The 16,623-nt window shown below is 37.6% G+C and overlaps 1 long non-coding RNA gene across 1 annotated transcript; it reads right to left on the bottom strand.

The window, feature by feature from the left end:
- Window positions 1–9,243: 9,243 nt before the first annotated feature.
- LOC136846385 (uncharacterized) lies at window positions 9,244–11,229 on the bottom strand. Its single transcript, XR_010855363.1, has 2 exons — window positions 11,028–11,229; window positions 9,244–9,463 (listed from the first exon to the last, which is right to left on the bottom strand). It is a non-coding gene; the product is annotated as an uncharacterized lncRNA (long non-coding RNA).
- Window positions 11,230–16,623: the final 5,394 nt, after the last annotated feature.

Genomic DNA, 16,623 nt, shown 5'->3' with positions numbered 1-16,623 from the left:
CATATTCAGCTTTGTCAGTTGAGGATAGCGCTAATTATGAATTAGTGAAAGATGTTATTTTGAAAGCATATGCCTTAGTGCCTGAGGCCTATAGGCAGAAGTTTAGGGAGTTAAAGAAAGCAAGTAATGAGACTTATTCAGAGTTTGCTAGATGCAAAGAAAGGTTATTTGAAGACTGGTGTAATTCTAGGAAAGTAGGAAATATGCAGGATATGAGGGAGCTAATTTTGTTGGAGGAGTTTAAAAACTGTGTACCAAAAGATTTAAAAGCTCATTTAGAGGAAACTCAAGTAGAAACATTAAAAGTAGCCGCTAGAACCTCAGATGAATATAGTTTGACCCATAAGAAAGTGTATGAAGGGGAGACAAGAGTTGAGGCAGGAAAAAGTAACATGTCCCTTCCTAGACATTTTAAGCCTTCGTCTCCTCGTAGACATTTTAAACCTCCCTCTCCCAATAGTTATAATTTTTATAGGAGAAGTAACCTACCCCCTAGGGAGATAGTATGTTATGGGTGTGGTATGAAGGGTCACGTTATGGCTAGGTGTTATAAGTTAAAAGGTAATCTTCCTAGTAAGAAAACGATGTTAGTTGGGGCAGATAAGGGTTTTAGGCTTAGAAAAGCGAGAGAGATAAAGGATAGGGAGTTATTGAAGGATTTCGGTCCTTATGTATCCCATGGTACAGTAGATTTTATGAATAAGCCAGGTAGTGAGGAGGAAGTAGTAATTTTAAGGGATACTGGTGCAGCTCAGACATTAATGTTAGAATCTGTGGTACCCCCAGATGTTGAGATTTGTGAAAATGAAGTAGTATTATTAGGTGGCTTTCCTGATAGTGTTGTGTCTTGCCCATTGATTACTGTTAAACTTAAGTGTAGTATAATAGAGGGTGAGGTAAAAGTGACAGTGGTTAAGAATTTACCTATTGCAGGAATAGGATTAGTGTTGGGTAATGATTTAGCCAAAGGTAAGGTGGGAACTGATCCCTTATTAATTTGTAACCCAGTAGACAGTGAGTTTGAGAAACCCTTAGACTTTGTAGATGAAGTTCTTCCAGTTAGTGCTGTTACCAGAGCTCAGTCGAAAGAGTTAAAAGCTGAGGAGGAGTGTGAGATAGGAAAGTTTTTTGAGGACCAGGAGAATGGCAAAAATGAGTTAGAATTAAATGGTGGAGAAGTAGTATCTAGTATGGAGGCCGATGAATGGTCTAGGGAGTCTTTAGTTAGAGAGCAGAAAGGTGACCCTGAGGTTAGTCGTTTGAGAGAAATAGCAGAGAGAGGAGGTGAGGTAAGGAAGGAGATTTGTATTACTTGAAGGAGGATATACTGTTTAGGAAATGTAGTTCTGGAGAGTGGAGGAGAGTTGACCAGATAGTAGTGCCTGAGAAATTCAGAAGTCATATAATGAGAAGGGGACATGAAGATATATTTGCAGGACATGTAGGTATAAGCAAAACTTTAGAACGTATCAGGCATAACTTTTATTGGACAAAAATGAAGAAAGGCATTGCTAGGTTCTGTAAATCATGCCACATATGTCAGTTGACTGGTAAACCCAATGAAATAGTGCCCAAAGCTCCACTAATACCTGTTCCTTCTATTGGTGAACCTTTCCAGCACATCTTGATAGACGTGGTTGGCCCGCTACCAAGAGCCAGTGCTGGCAAAAGAATTCATTTTAACTATATTGGATAGAGTTTCTAGATATCCAGAAGCCATTCCATTGAAATCAATTAAGGCTCCCGTAATTGTTAAATGTCTGGTAGATTTCTTTTCACGTTATGGTCTGCCTAAAACCATCCAATCAGATCAAGGCAGTAATTTCATGTCTAAATATTTCAAGGATCAGATGAAGCAGTTAGGAATCAAACATATAGTCTCTACAACCTACCATCCAGAAAGCCAAGGAGCTATTGAAAGGTTCCATCAGACTTTGAAAAGCATGATTAAGAAATATTGTATAGATAATCATAGTTCTTGGGTAACAGATCTACCATACTTATTATTCGCTGTTCGATCAATGCCTAATGACTCTCTAGGTTTCTCTCCCTTTGAGTTAATTTTTGGACACCATGTAAGGGGCCCATTAGAGGTGCTTAGAGATAGTTGGGAAAGTGAGGAACCAAATTCCAATATTTTAGAATGGGTGTCAAATTCCAGAAGTAGACTTTTTGCAGCTTGGGAATTAGCTAAGGATACTATAGTTAAGTCACAAAGAAAAATGAAAGAGGTGTTTGATGTGAAAACCAAGTGTAGGACATTTAAAGAGGGAGACAAAGTCTTGATATTATTACCTTTAGTTGAGAATCAATTGAAATTAAGTTCGTGGGTCCTTATGAAATTGAGAAGAAAATTAATGACTCTAATTATGTGGTTAACACACCTGATAGGAAAAAGAAACAGTGGGTTTGCCATATTAATATGCTTAAATTATATTGTGAAAGGAAAGTAGAGCCTAGTATGTTAGTTCAGAAGAAAGCGGAAGAGAGTGGCGAGGAATTTGTGGAAATAGGATGGACTAGTAGTAATCTAGAAATATCAGAAACTGCATTGTGTACATCGATGACGTAGTTCTCTATAGTAATACGTGGACTGAACATATGCAACAGATTAAAGAATTTTTTGAAGCTATTCGAAAGGCTAATTTAGTTATTAATCTGGGTAAATCTGATTTTGGTCATGCTAAAGTCACTTATCTAGGGCACGAGGTAGGCTATTGTAACATACGCCCTAAACATAGCAATGTGGAGGCAGTTATGAGTTTTCCAGTGCCAAAAACTAGGAAAAATGTTATGCAGTTCTTAAGGTTAGCTGGGTATTACCGAAGATTTGTGTCAAACTTTTCTGATATAGCTCAACCACTGACCAATCTATTAAAGAAGGACGTTGCTTTTAGTTGGAATGATTCATGCCAGGATGCTTTCAATAAATTGAAATCTATTCTAGTTAGTGATCCCATTGAAGTCTCCTGATTTTTCACAACCATTTAAATTAGCTGTGGACGCATCTGATGTGGGTATAGGTGCAGTATTAATTCAGGATAAAAATGGTAGTCTACATCCTGTAGCTTACTTTTCGAAGAAGTTGAATCCTCATCAGCGGAAATACTCAACGATAGAGAAAGAGGCTTTAGCTTTAATTTTAGCTTTAAATCATTTTGATATTTATTTGTCCCCCAATGTAGGCAATATTGTAATTTTCACAGACCATAACCCATTAACTTTTTTTAAGTCGTTTTAAAAATAAAAATCAGAGGTTAACTCGTTGGAGTTTGATTCTTCAGGAATATAGTTTGGAAATTAAACACATCAAAAGCAAAGAGAATGTAATACCTGATGTTTTATCGCAGGTGCATGAATACATTTTTGCAGTCCTTGATAGATAGTTGTTTGAATAGATGTTCTGGAAGTCTTATTGGTCGGTTGAATCGTGGTTACCCCGTCTAGCCTACCAATGGGACTTTTAGTAATTATTATATTAGAATAGGTATTTTATTTTTAAAGAAAAGAAATTTTTTTCCTTTTCTTTTCTTAAGAGGAGGGTGTTACGAACCCATGAGTTCGTATTTATACATATATTTATATATGTTGTTTGTTTTTCCTGAATTGGTATTATCTGCCTTTAAGGGTTTATTTGTTGTCACTTGTCAATGATAGTTTAGTCACTCGTCAACGATAGTTGGTTGTTTATCAGTTGTTGACATCCGTATATTTGTTGCTGCAGTGGTTACTTAGCTGCTTTACTTTCATAATCATGGCAGTTTAACCCTTTTGACTAATTGTTCATTGATGGCCGTAAATTATTTATTAATATTTATTATTCTCGTTTAGTTGTTCTCTCGTATAATTGGCTGGTTAAGACTGATACTTATTTCTCCTCTTTGGTGGTTGGTTGATGGGCAACCAAGTTGATGAGTGGCCTGGAACTGCAGTCGGATGCAGAAGTCACCTACTTACTCCCGTGAGGAGAACTTGACTGGATTTTAGAGAAGTCACCTACTTACTCCCTTGAGGAGAACTTGACTGGATTTGAGAGAAGTCACCTGCTTACTCCCGTGAGAAGAACTTGACTTGGATTTGTATCTTGGACGCAGTGCAGACTTTGAAGGCTGTGATTTTGGTGGATCCCTCGTGGTGGGAACTGGGTCCTGCCCTTGCTGGAAGTTGTTCCTGAGTTTCCCCTGATTCTGAAGGTGGCTTCCCGTCGTAATTGCCATACGACGTAAAACATCACGACAGAGCTCGCTATCGAACTACCGAAGACCCAGTAATAGAAGATCTTGGACCTATCCATCGTCATCCAGATATCTGAAGACCATGTGACAGAAGATCCTGGACCCATCCATCGTCATCCGGATACCTTATCTATCTAAGGTCCTGTATCGTCTTACCAGCCAAAGCTAATTATTATTGTTATTATTATAATTTATTTTTATAGTTATTTATTCTTATTATCCTTCACTTCTTTCTTGTCGTAGCCCTGGGATCCCAATTGAACCCATAAAATCCATTCAACATCTTTGGGTTTTAAATTAAACAATTTTTGTTACTGCCTTCGAGGCTGATACGTAACAGATGGCCAGAGGATAAATGGTCAGTCTTGTTACAGAGTGTTCTCATTGGTAAAGGAAGAAGTGCCTATTTAGCCATATCAGCTGATCAGTGTAAAGAGTACAAGGTACTCAGACACAATGTGCTACAAGTTTACCAGATGACCCCTGAATATTACAATGAAAGATTCAGATCTTTGAAGAAGGATGACAAGATGACTTTCATGGATTATGCCTACAAAGTAAGGAGATGTTTTAGACGATGGCTGGAGGCGGCTAAAGTCAAGTCTATGGACGAACTAGAAGAATTAGTGGTCTTACAGCAATATTTGAGAGAGAGAGAGGTGAAGAAACTTGATAAAGCTGCTACTCTGAGTGAGGATTATAACATAATATCCAGCAAAAAGAATTATAATGTTAAGTACCAGAACCAACAATTCACAGGTTATAGGTCTCAGTCCAGTTTTAAGAACAGTACTGTGAGAAACCCCTCTAATAACTATACCAGTACGAAGCCAGGATATGCCCCACAGCAGTGGAATGTTAAACCCGCCCCTTCTAGTCTATTCTCAAGACAGATGCAGAAAACTAATGTTGTTTGTTACAAGTGTGGAAAAGTAGGACATTATAGTCGAGATTGCTTCAAGGTGCACCAGCAGATTAAACCAGTTGGACAGGTGATAAGAGGTAACCAGGTAAAGCCAACTACAAAGAACAGTGTGGGAAAAAATGAAACCAGACAAGCAGAGTGCTTAGCAACCAGTGGAAATGCAACTTCCAGTAGTGAGTGGCTGAACAGTGAGGAGGCTTTTAAGCCATATATCTATGAAGGAATGCTGACAACTCCCTCTTTGAGTGTACAGGTACCAGTGAAGATATTACGTGGTACAGGAAGTAACCATAGTGTGGTAGTTCTTGGTGCTCACCCACAGTTGGAGAAGAATCTCACCGGAGATTCGGTTATTTTAAAGGGCATAGGAGGAGAGGAAGTAACTCCTATATGCCGCTTACATTTGTCATGTGAATTAGTGACAGGAAACACTGATTTTGCAGTAAAGGACTCACTAGCTGTTGAAGGTGTGCATGTTTTACTGGGTAATGAAGTTGGTGGTGTTCCCTTCATTCCTTGTCCTGTAGTGACAGACAAACCGTTAAGGATTAGTCCTACAATAGAATTAGAGAAGAAAAACCCTCACCTATTTCCAAGTTGTGTAACTACCAGGAATATGAAGAGAACTGAGCATAGAAGTGAAGAGACTGAAGATTTACTTGCACCAGAAGGATCAAGTGAAGGATTCTAGAGCTTAGAAGAGCTGTTCCAGGAAAGTGAAGTTTCCCCTAGTGTTAGTAATGAAGAGATTTCCGAAGAAGAAGAGGATCGTGTTTTTATTAAAGAGACTCCGAGTAGTCAGTGTTCCTGAAGACAGTAGTGAAACTACAGAAGCAGAGTTAACAGATATTGAGAGTTCAGCCCTTGAAGTTGGTCAAGTGACTAGAGAGAAGCTAGTGGAACTGCAGAAGAGGGACACAACATTGGCTGATCTGTTTTTCAGAGTTGTTGATCAAGAACAGATGCAACAAACTTCTGCCTGCTATTATCTAAAGGAAGGATTGCTAATGAGGAAGCATCGACCTGCAGATATACCAGGAAATGTTGAATGGTGTGAATATCATCAAGTTTTGATTCCATATCCATTGAGGAAGCAAGTGGTAGCAGTAGCGCACGAGTCTGGACATATAGGAATCAGGAAGACTGTTGAGAAGGTTATGAAGTATTTTTCTTGGCCTGGACTTCACAAGGATGTTAGCAAATTTTGCAGAGAGTGTCATACATGCCAGATAGCTGGAAAACCAAATGAAACTATTCAAACTATTCAAAGAGTTCCCCTACAACCAATAGAAGTTAGAGGAGAACCCTTTAGCAAGGTGACAATAGATGTGGTTGGTCTGCTTCCGAAAACGAAGAAAGGACATGAATATCTGTTGACGTTAATGTGTCCCGTAACAAGATATCCTGAGGCGATTCCTGTGAGATGTATAAGTGCAAAGGTAATTGCTGAGAAGTTGGTGGAATTTTTCTCCAAGTTTGGAATTCCAGAAATTGTACAAAGTGATAGAGGAACGAACTTTACCTCAAAATTATTCCAGGATGTGATGAACTTGCTAGGAGTGAAACAACAGTTATCTACCGCTTATCACCCAGAGACTCCAGGATCCTTAGAAAGGTTCCACCAGACTTTGAAAAGTATGTTAACCAAGTACTGTAATGAGTCGGGAAGAGAATGGGATGTTGATTTACCCTTAATGTTATTTGAGGTTAGAAATACTTATCAAGAAAGTATGGGATGTTCGCCAAATGAAATGGTTTTCGGCCGAGACGTGAGAGGTCCGTTGAAAATTCTTGTAGAGAACTGGGAAGAAAATCAAGAGGAATTCCATGGAGAATATGTGAAGAACTTGAGGAAAAGGTTAAAAGAAATTAGGAAAATTCTCCTAAGAAAATTTGAAGACAAGCCAAAAGAAAATGAAAAGAAAGTATGATGCTAAGACTAAGCTAAGAAATTTTAGTGTTGGACAGCAAGTTCTAGTGTTTTTACCAGTGAAAAGGTTTCCCCTTACAAATAAATTTCAAGGTCCTTATAGGATAACAGAAAAGTTAAGTGATCGAACTTATGTGATTGAAACACCAGGGAGAAGGAAACGACAGAGCAAGATACATGTAAATCTTTTGAAACCCTACTTCTCAGAGACTAGAACTGAGGTTATGTCTATAACCCAAACAACTTCATCTACAGAGGATGATGATGGCTACGAGCTGGGAGCTGAAAACAAGATGAACAATTCCTCAATATTAGATAATTTAGAAAACAAACTAAAACATCTAAGTGTTGAACAAAGCAAAGAATTAACTGAGTTGATTCAAAGTTTCCCTGAGATTTTTACAGACATTCCTAAATGTACCGACTTGACAAAGCATGAGATAAAGGTCAGAGAAGATGCTAAACCATTCAAGCAAAGAGCTTACCGTGTATCACCCTTTCATCGAGATGTTTTGAAAAAGGAAGTTGAATATTTGTTGCAGCACGGATTGGCAGAGCCCAGTTCAAGTCATTACAGTTCTCCTTGTGTGTTAGTGAAGAAACCAGATGACTCGTTTAGGATGTGTTTGTAGCTGATAATTATCCCTTACCTCTTATTGATCAATTGCTTAATAATATTGGGCAAGCCAAGTTTGTTTCCAAAATAGACCTATTAAAAGGATATTATCAAATTCCCCTAGATGAGGATGCCAAACTGCTGTCAGCTTTCATTACTCCTTTTGGACTATACCAATATACTGTCTTGCCATTTGGACTGATGAATGCCCCTGCAACTTTCCAACGAGTGATGGATCAACTACTAGGGTCAATCGAAGGAGTGGGTGTATACCTTGATGATATTGTGATTTATTCCAATACCTGGGAAGAACATGTAAGGGTTTTAAGGAAGGTCTTCAAGAAACTACGAGAGGCAAGATTAACAGTCAACCTACAGAAAAGTGAACTTGGGAATGCAACTGATCAGTATCTAGGGTTCGAAGTTGGAAAAGGCCTTCTCGCTCCTCTTGACGCTAATTTAGAGGGTATTCGTAAAGCTGCTCCTCCTACTACTAGAAAACAACTACAAAGAATTTTGGACATGGCTGGATTTTATCGCCGCTTTTGTCCAAACTTCTCAGCTGTGGTAGCCCCGTTAACTGCCTTAACAAGTCCAAAAACCAAGTTTGTTTGGACCCCAGAATGTCAAGAGTCTTTTGAGAAAGTTAAAGCTATTTTAACTTCAAAACCAGTGCTGTAGGCTCCAGACTTCAATAAAAAGTTTGTGATACAAGTTGACGCATCTGAAAGCGGAATTGGGGCTGTTCTTCTTCAGGAAGATGACTATCAAATTATGCACCCTGTGTGCTTCATGTCATCAAAACTAAAGAAACATCAGAAGAATTGTTCTACAATTGAAAAGGAGACATTGGCATTAATTACAGCTCTCTCATTATACCATTTTTTCTGTCTGACATCAGGATTAGTGCTCTGTTTTAGTTGTTCAGGTTGAATGGAATTCAGATCTGGTTGATCTGGATTTCCATCAACTATTGGACCACCATATCTCAACCCAGGGCACTTGATAGGTGCCCATTTATACTATCGGGCGAAGGAATAACTTACATATACAATGGTTTGTTTGGATCTTGGATGTTCTTGACTCAAGATAATACTATGATCTAGATGAAGTTCTTGAACACCTGCACACTGAATAAGATACATCACTATGTTCATAGCCATCAGTGCCGTGGGTCTTATTTTTTATTTCGACTTCTATCAGTGCTGTCACACAAGCACAGTCCACTTTGCATCAAGAACTTTGGATACGAAAAATACTCAGTTAATGGTGGAAAAATTTGTTAGAAAAAATTTCGAGATCACTTCTCTTTTGCAAACGGACTGATTTCAGTCAGTACAGTACTCGAGTCTGGATTCGATACTCAAAGAAAATGGTCCAAACTTCTCTGTCACTTCAGTAATCGAGAGTCTTCTTCATATTCTCAAGTACACAGATCTACACCAAATGATGTAAAAACCAGTATGAATAAAGCTGTAAAGAGATGCTTTTTGAAACAGTTACTTAAGTATAAGAATAGGGATGAAATCACAAGGAGTTACTTTGCATGCTAGATATATTTGCAGAATAATCATAGAACATATTTCAGAAATAACAAAAGTCTTCAGTTTATGATTATGATGAAAAGAATGTTTTCAATCAATTTAGGAATCCTAATGGTCTCAGTTTAGCAGGGGACAAAGCCAGTTCTCATTCCTCTGGTTGCAAAGGTTAGCCACTTTCGTTTGGAGATGGGTTTGAAAATCCTGAAGCCTCTCCTGAAAAAAGATAAGATCAAAGGCTTCAAAAACATGACGTCAAAGAACAAGAAAAATTCTTAAAAATAGGCATCAGTCATCGCTACAAGTACAGTACGATTCTTTGATTAAACTCTTAGAAGGATTTCTATACTATGATACTTACCAACCAAGTCTGATAAAAATCTGCTAAAAAGAGGAAAAAAAAAGAGATTAAAAAGAATGGCGATAACAACAACACCAATGACTTACGTCATAAGCAAATGGTAACGACCCAAGAGGGAATCTTGAATGAATAGCCATAAGAAGAAAAGGTCCCGTGACCACCTGAATAAAGCAGTGCTTTTCATTTCAAGGCCTAATGGAAAGAGTAGAATGAAGGGGAGGGATAAGGAGTGGGAATTAAACTGGGAGGAAGTGGTAAGGGAAAAACAGAAGACTAAGGGTGGGGAAAATCAGAAGCAGTAAGAAATACCGAGGCAGTTGAGAGAAAGAAATTCCCCAAACCATACAATCCAAGTATTGTTTATTTCCACTCAGTAAAAGTGTGAAGCGGTGGTTTGTTGAGTCGAGAACATCAATTTCTGATAAGAGGGAAATCCTCTCATGAGTCTCAAGAGAATGGATGCTGCCAACAAGATTCCCTTTAGGAAACTGAAAATAAGACCTCTCGCAACAAAGGAGAGCAAGATTTAGAGAAAGGTTGACACATGATAGAAATCAGGACCTAGAGGAGAGGTGACAAGGACACTAGGACCTTCAGAAGAAGTGACAAAAGAAAGTATTTCCTAAAAAGAGGTGACAAAGGAAAATAAAGCCTAGACACGACTTGAGGCAAGACCAATGATCACATGAACTACCTTTCATTAAATCCTGTTAAGAAGAGGATAAAGCTTTAATGACCGGATCGAAAAATATAGATCTAGTAGTTTGAGGGTCAGGAAAAATTGATTTCAGGGTTGTCTCTTTGACCCTGAACTTTGACATCAACATTTGAATATGCACTCAGGATCCAAATTCAGATTCATGGAGTAGGAAAAGCCAAGTCAAATGCAAGTGCGGTTGACAGAAGAAGGAAAGAAGTGAGAAGGGTTAAATCACCAGGGGAATGTATGAACAGAAGTAGAAGATTGGGAAAACCATTCGCAAAGAGGAGAGAAAGAGTATTTGAAAGAACCTACCCATGACGATCACCGCTAACAGCAATCAGAGTGGAGATTTTGCGCTTTCAACCTCAATAAAAATAGCAGATAGACAGAGAGTCTCTATTATTCTTCAGAAGATGAACCCTATTCATATGGAACAAGCCCACCAAAGGGGTCATTGACTTGAAATTCAAGCTTCCAAAGATTGTTATGGTGTTCATTAGGAAGAGGTAAGAGGAAGTAAAGGGAAATACTGAAAGAAGAAATCTCACTAATTAAAAAAAGAAAAAATAAATTAACAAAAAAATAAATAGATCAAATCCTATGCAGTCACACAGATGAACTGCAACAGAATGTTTGGTGATGTGGTTAAACAATCTCTCTTAAATCACAGTGGTTCTTCTCAAGACAACAAATCAAGAAAAAGAAAGTCTTCTTACCATTACTAACCGCTACCGTACCCTTTCCCGCTCACGGTTCCGTTCTCGTTCCCATTATCGTTGCCGTTCCCGTGAGGATCCACGCAACATAGACAGTCCCCCTCACCACACAATTTGAAGACCTCCCCTGGGCACATGAGGGAACCGTCTGTTTGGAAGCAGTACCCTCCAGCAGCAGTGCAATTATCCGTCTCGTCGCAACCTTTGATAGTCGACAAAAAAGAAATATTTGTCAGTGTTATTATTATTATTATTATTATTATTATTATTATTATTATTATTATTATTATTATTATTATTCATTATTATTATTCAGCAGATGAACCCTATTCATATGGAACAAGCCAACCAAAGGGGCCACTGACTTGAAATTCAAGCTTCCTAAGAATAATATGGTGCTCATTAGGAAGTAAGAGAAGGTAAAGGGAAATAGAGAAAGAAGAGATCTCACTTACTAAAAGGAAAAACATAGATTAACAGATTAATGAATAGATAAAAATGTATTAAAATGCAAGGAGGAGAATAGCATTAGGGTAGTAATGCATTGCATCTTGGAGTGAACTTTTGAAGAAGTTCCAATTGCACGACATCCTCAGTAGGGAGACTGTTCCACAGTCCAATGGTGTGGGGGATAAAGAACCTCTGGAACTGTCATATGAATAATTAACTGCATGCTTTTACATTATAGAATGAAGAGCATATCGTACAGTACAAATTACTTATGATCAGGTCATAACTTGATCTGAAACAAGCAGTTCCACCCAAACCTATATTATTCAGATATATATATATATATATGTATATATATATATATATATATATATATATATATATGTATATAAATATCTGTCTATCTATCTATCTATTATTCAGTATATATATATATATATATATATATATATATATATATATATATATATATATATATATATATATATATATATATATATATATATATATATATATATATATATGTATGTGTGTGTGTGTTTGTGTGTGTGTGTGTGTTGAGCAAAAGATTCACAGTTTTATCAGTGCAAAGCAGGGTTTGTTTGTGACTTCCAGTATTTCAGACTTCTTCAAAGATCTATTGACAATTGTAACAAAAATGGTACTAGAAAAGAAAGAGCCAAGCTGAAACACTCCAGTTAAGAGAAAATCTCTGTTGCCTTGATGCAGCTTGTCCAGATTAGGCTTAGGAAACCTATTTCTGGATCATCAAGGTTATTAATCAATGATCTTGGCCTTTTTGAAAATAAGGAAGAAAATTCGTGAATGCGAAAGACAACAATTTTCGGACAGATAATTAATTATTTGAAGCATTGGTTAAGTAAGGAAAGTCACTTACCAGCAATGCAGCAAGTGCAGGTTGGGTCTGGGCATCCTGTATCATAGGAAGTGCCGGAACATCCATTCGTTATATTACTGCAATAGCCACCATATCTGTCACACTCCGTTCATATTCTGTCTCTCATCTTACTTTTCTCAACCCTCCCCAACAATTGATTCATAGTGCAACAGTGAGGTTTTCCTCCTGTTACCCCTTTCAGACCTTTTTACTGTCAGTTTCCGTTTCAGTGCTGAACATAGGTCCCAGCAATTGGCCTTTGGCCTAAATCCTATACTCTATTCTAAGGAATAAAGGAGAACATTCCCTGAAGCTATAACCGACTTGGGCAAAGCACAGAGACACACGAGGGCCTTTTCATTCGAGAAAGCAGCAGCATTTTCAGAATACTCAAAGGCATCAAGTATGAGATCCTGTTGGACTGTCTGAGGAAGAAGACATTCGCTCACAATCAAAATTTGCTGTCACACCTTTGCCTAAGACTATCTGCCCTTCTCGTATCAAGTAAGTTGTACTTCTTATAAAGAATAGCATCGCCAGTTGTAACCTTTTGTAAACCATAGCTGTAGCCCCTTTCATTCCTTTTACTGTACCTCCATTCATTTTTCAACTTACTTCCCTCAACCCTCTCATAACAATTGTTTCATAGTGCAACTGCAAAAGGTTTTCCTCCTGTTACATCTTTCAAACCTTCTTGCTGTCAATTTTCCTTTCAGCGCTGAATGACCTCATAGGTCCAGTGCTTGGCCTTTGGCCGAAATTCTACATTCCTTTCCTGTATATTCCTTATTTTAATCACTGTAAGAATGAATAAATTGACCTGTGTTCCTGCAGTAAACGAAAGAGAGTTGGTTTTAAGCAAAGGCCTCTCCACAAGGACGAAGAGAGTCAGTCAAACAGAAAAAAGACTGAGAAGTCTGCAGGTTTCAACTCACAGCTTTGTCTTCGAGTTGTAGTGATGTCCTTGATTAGACACCTGAGTTACTTACCTGCAGTCTGAAACACAAAAAAAGTTAAATAAATAAATAATTAGTGTCACTTGGTATTCAGACAGTTGTTGTCTCAAGCTAACATGAAAATAAGGATGTGAATTATATTCAATATACAACACAATTATATTCCCAGTATTTTTTGTTTATGAAACTAAAAAAAAAAAATACTATTATTATTATTCAAAAGATGAACCCTATTCATTCAGAACAAGCCTACCACAGGGCCCATTGACTTGAAATTCAGACTTCCAGAGAATATCAAGGTGTTCACTAGGAAGAAGTAAGAGGAGGTAAGGGGAAATAAAGAAATAAGCGATCTAGATTATTAAAAAAGAAAAGAAAAAAAGAGAGTAATAAATAGATGAAAATATTAAAATACAAGGAGAATAGTATTAGGGTAATAATACATGGCATATGAAAGTGTGACAAAGACAGAAGAGAAGAAACCGGACGTAGCAGAGATGAGAATGCTAAGGGAGGATGATAACAAGAGGAATGAGTATATCAGAGTGTCAACAAAGGCAGCCGAAATATCAAAGAAAGTGCGGGAGGGGAGAGACTGAGAAGGTTCGGACTCCTTTGACTGAGAAGGGAGGAGGACCATATCGGAAGGCATAAATGCTCTCGAGATGGAAGTGCAGGCAGAAGGTGAAGAAGAAGAAGAAGACGACGACGAGGATGAAGACCAAGAGAGATGGAAGAAGAGACTGTATGAGGGAGAGAGAGAGAGAGAAGGACTTGACGAAGCAGAAGCACGCCACAGAGGTGGAAGAAGGAAGAGGCTCATCCAAAACGGCGGCCCCCTATAGAAACAGGACTAAGCTGAGAAGAAGAAGAAGAGATGAAAGCTTTGTCTTTTTTCCCAGTGAATGAGTAACTTTCATTCAGTTATACATTATATCATGACACTAATGTGAGAATGTTGTGTTGAAGAAATCACATTCAATTCGAAATTCCATTTCTCAAGCTTTTAATTCTTCTTTTCTTTCTATTCTGACATTTTAACAACAATTGTGTTCAAAATCTCAGTTAAGAAATGTGCCGAAAATTTCGTATCAGAAAAAAACCCGACGCTGTATCCCATGACATTTTTACACTGTGCAAATGAATGTAAAAGATGTTTACATTTCTTTCATAATGGGTTCAAAGGATGAAGCGTTTGTGAAAAAACCTTATGCTTAAAAGCGACGCTTTCAAGATTTCTACACACACACAGAGAGAGAGAGAGAGAGAGAGAGAGAGAGAGAGTGACTTGAAGGGTTAATTTATTCTATCCACTATATTTTATTCTTGTCTTTGCAGTCTAAAGCAAAGGAAATTTACCTGTAATGTTTCTCCCCGTTAAAGTTAAAATGAGTCGATAGAAAAATTCGAAAGGGAAAATAAATTATTGATGAAAAAATGATTCATCGACAACTTATTTCCTCTTTCGGTTTTTTCTATCGGACTCTGTTCCACTTTAACGGGGAGAAACATTAAAGGTAAATTTCCTGTGCTTTCTTAAACGGCAAAAACAAGAATAAAGTAGAGTTCGCTGAGAAAAATAGCCCTTCAAGTCTCTCTCTCTCTCTCTCTCTCTCTCTCTCTCTCTCTCTCTCTCTCTCTCTCTCTGTGTGTGTGTGTGTGTGTGTGTCAAAACCCTCAAAGTATTAATTTTAAGCTTATGACTGTTTCACAAACGTGTCATGTGTTGACCCGTTATAAGACAAACGTAAACCTCTTTTAAATTTACACACTTTAAAATCAGCTCTTATCTGATTTTCTGGATACAGAACTGGACGGTATATGAGAAGAAGAAGAAGAGTTCTTTACTAAAACTGACAGACAGACAAAAATACTACCTGACAGACGCAGGCAGGAATTAGCAGGATCGCGAAGACCACACAAACTTTCGAAATCTCCATCGTTGGAACGAAGAAGAAGAAGAAGATGAAGAATGACTTGACTGATCCGGCTGGACTCAGAGGGAGCTTCGGTTCTTCTTCTTTGGTTTCCCGGAGAAGGCGAGGAATCACTCTCGACTGACGGCGATATGCCCTCTCCCCTGGTTTTTATAGCCCTTCTGCACCGCAACGGTTGACTGGCCTTCAGAGTTCAGCCCCAACGTGGCCCTGGTGAAATCACCTGTGGCGGCTGATGAGCATTTTAGTCAGCGGGAGGGGGAGAAAGTGTGGTGATTCATAATAATCATAAGGTCGCTTTATTTTACACGTGTACCGTTGGCCTTGAAGCGATCAACAAATAACCCTATCCTAAACTGAAACGGAGATAGCAAACAGAATTACAGAATTATTTCGTGGTATTTTTAAATTCTGTTCTGTCAAAATTCATACTATTTCATTCTAACATACTGTTGAGCTGAAGGCATATAATAGGTGGCCTTATGCTCATAATCAAATAAGGTGAAAAAATAACCTAAACAGGCTCTGATGCTAATGTAGACACGGGACCCGTTAAAGCTTAAAGAAATTAAAATGCTTTCTTGTGTTTTTGAAACATTCGAAAAATAAATATTATGCACTCAAAATGTAAGCAACTCACAAAAATAAATAAAAGCTTATAATATTTTTTTTTTAAATGTTAGGATCAAGGAATTGTTAAATGGAAATAGAAGTACGGTACTGAATCAATTTCATTCGATTTCAATAAAACTTTTGAAAAATATTTCACTCTAATAACTCACTACAGCAGCAGTAACACCAGCCCTAAATTACACGAAAAGAAAATTGCTCTGTATTTTAGAATGGCCCCATATCTAGTCCTCATGACATGATGCTATCCACTGAGAGAAAAATATATTGAGAACATTTTCAGAACACTTCTTCGGATATGAATCATTCAAATGATCCCCTCACAGAGCAATGATATCCTTGAAATGGGTTTTAACATCCTCAAGAAAAGGAGGCCTTTATAGCAAACATTAATTGGAAGTCTTGTATTATTATTATTATTATTATTATTATTATTATTATTATTATATTATTATTATTATTCAGAAGACGAAGAACCCTATTGATATGGAACATGCTCACCAAACGGGGCCGCTGACTTGAAACTGAAGCCTCTAAAGAATATTAAGGTGCTCATTAGGGAGAAGTGAGGGAGGTCAATGGAAACACAGACAGAGATCTCTTATTTAAAAAAAAAAAAATAAATTAAAAACGTTTCCCTTTCCCCTTGTCATTGTTTTATAGAAAGTGGCTGTATTTGTTCCATATTCCTTTTTATTTGTTTTTATATTTTAAAACATTTAAGG

The sequence above is a fragment of the Macrobrachium rosenbergii genome, chromosome 15 (genome assembly GCF_040412425.1).
Source record: "Macrobrachium rosenbergii isolate ZJJX-2024 chromosome 15, ASM4041242v1, whole genome shotgun sequence".
Classification (NCBI taxonomy): Eukaryota; Metazoa; Arthropoda; class Malacostraca; order Decapoda; family Palaemonidae; genus Macrobrachium; species Macrobrachium rosenbergii.
The sequence above is the reverse complement of the archived record's forward strand: the minus strand, read 5'-3'. Positions and strand labels throughout refer to the sequence as shown.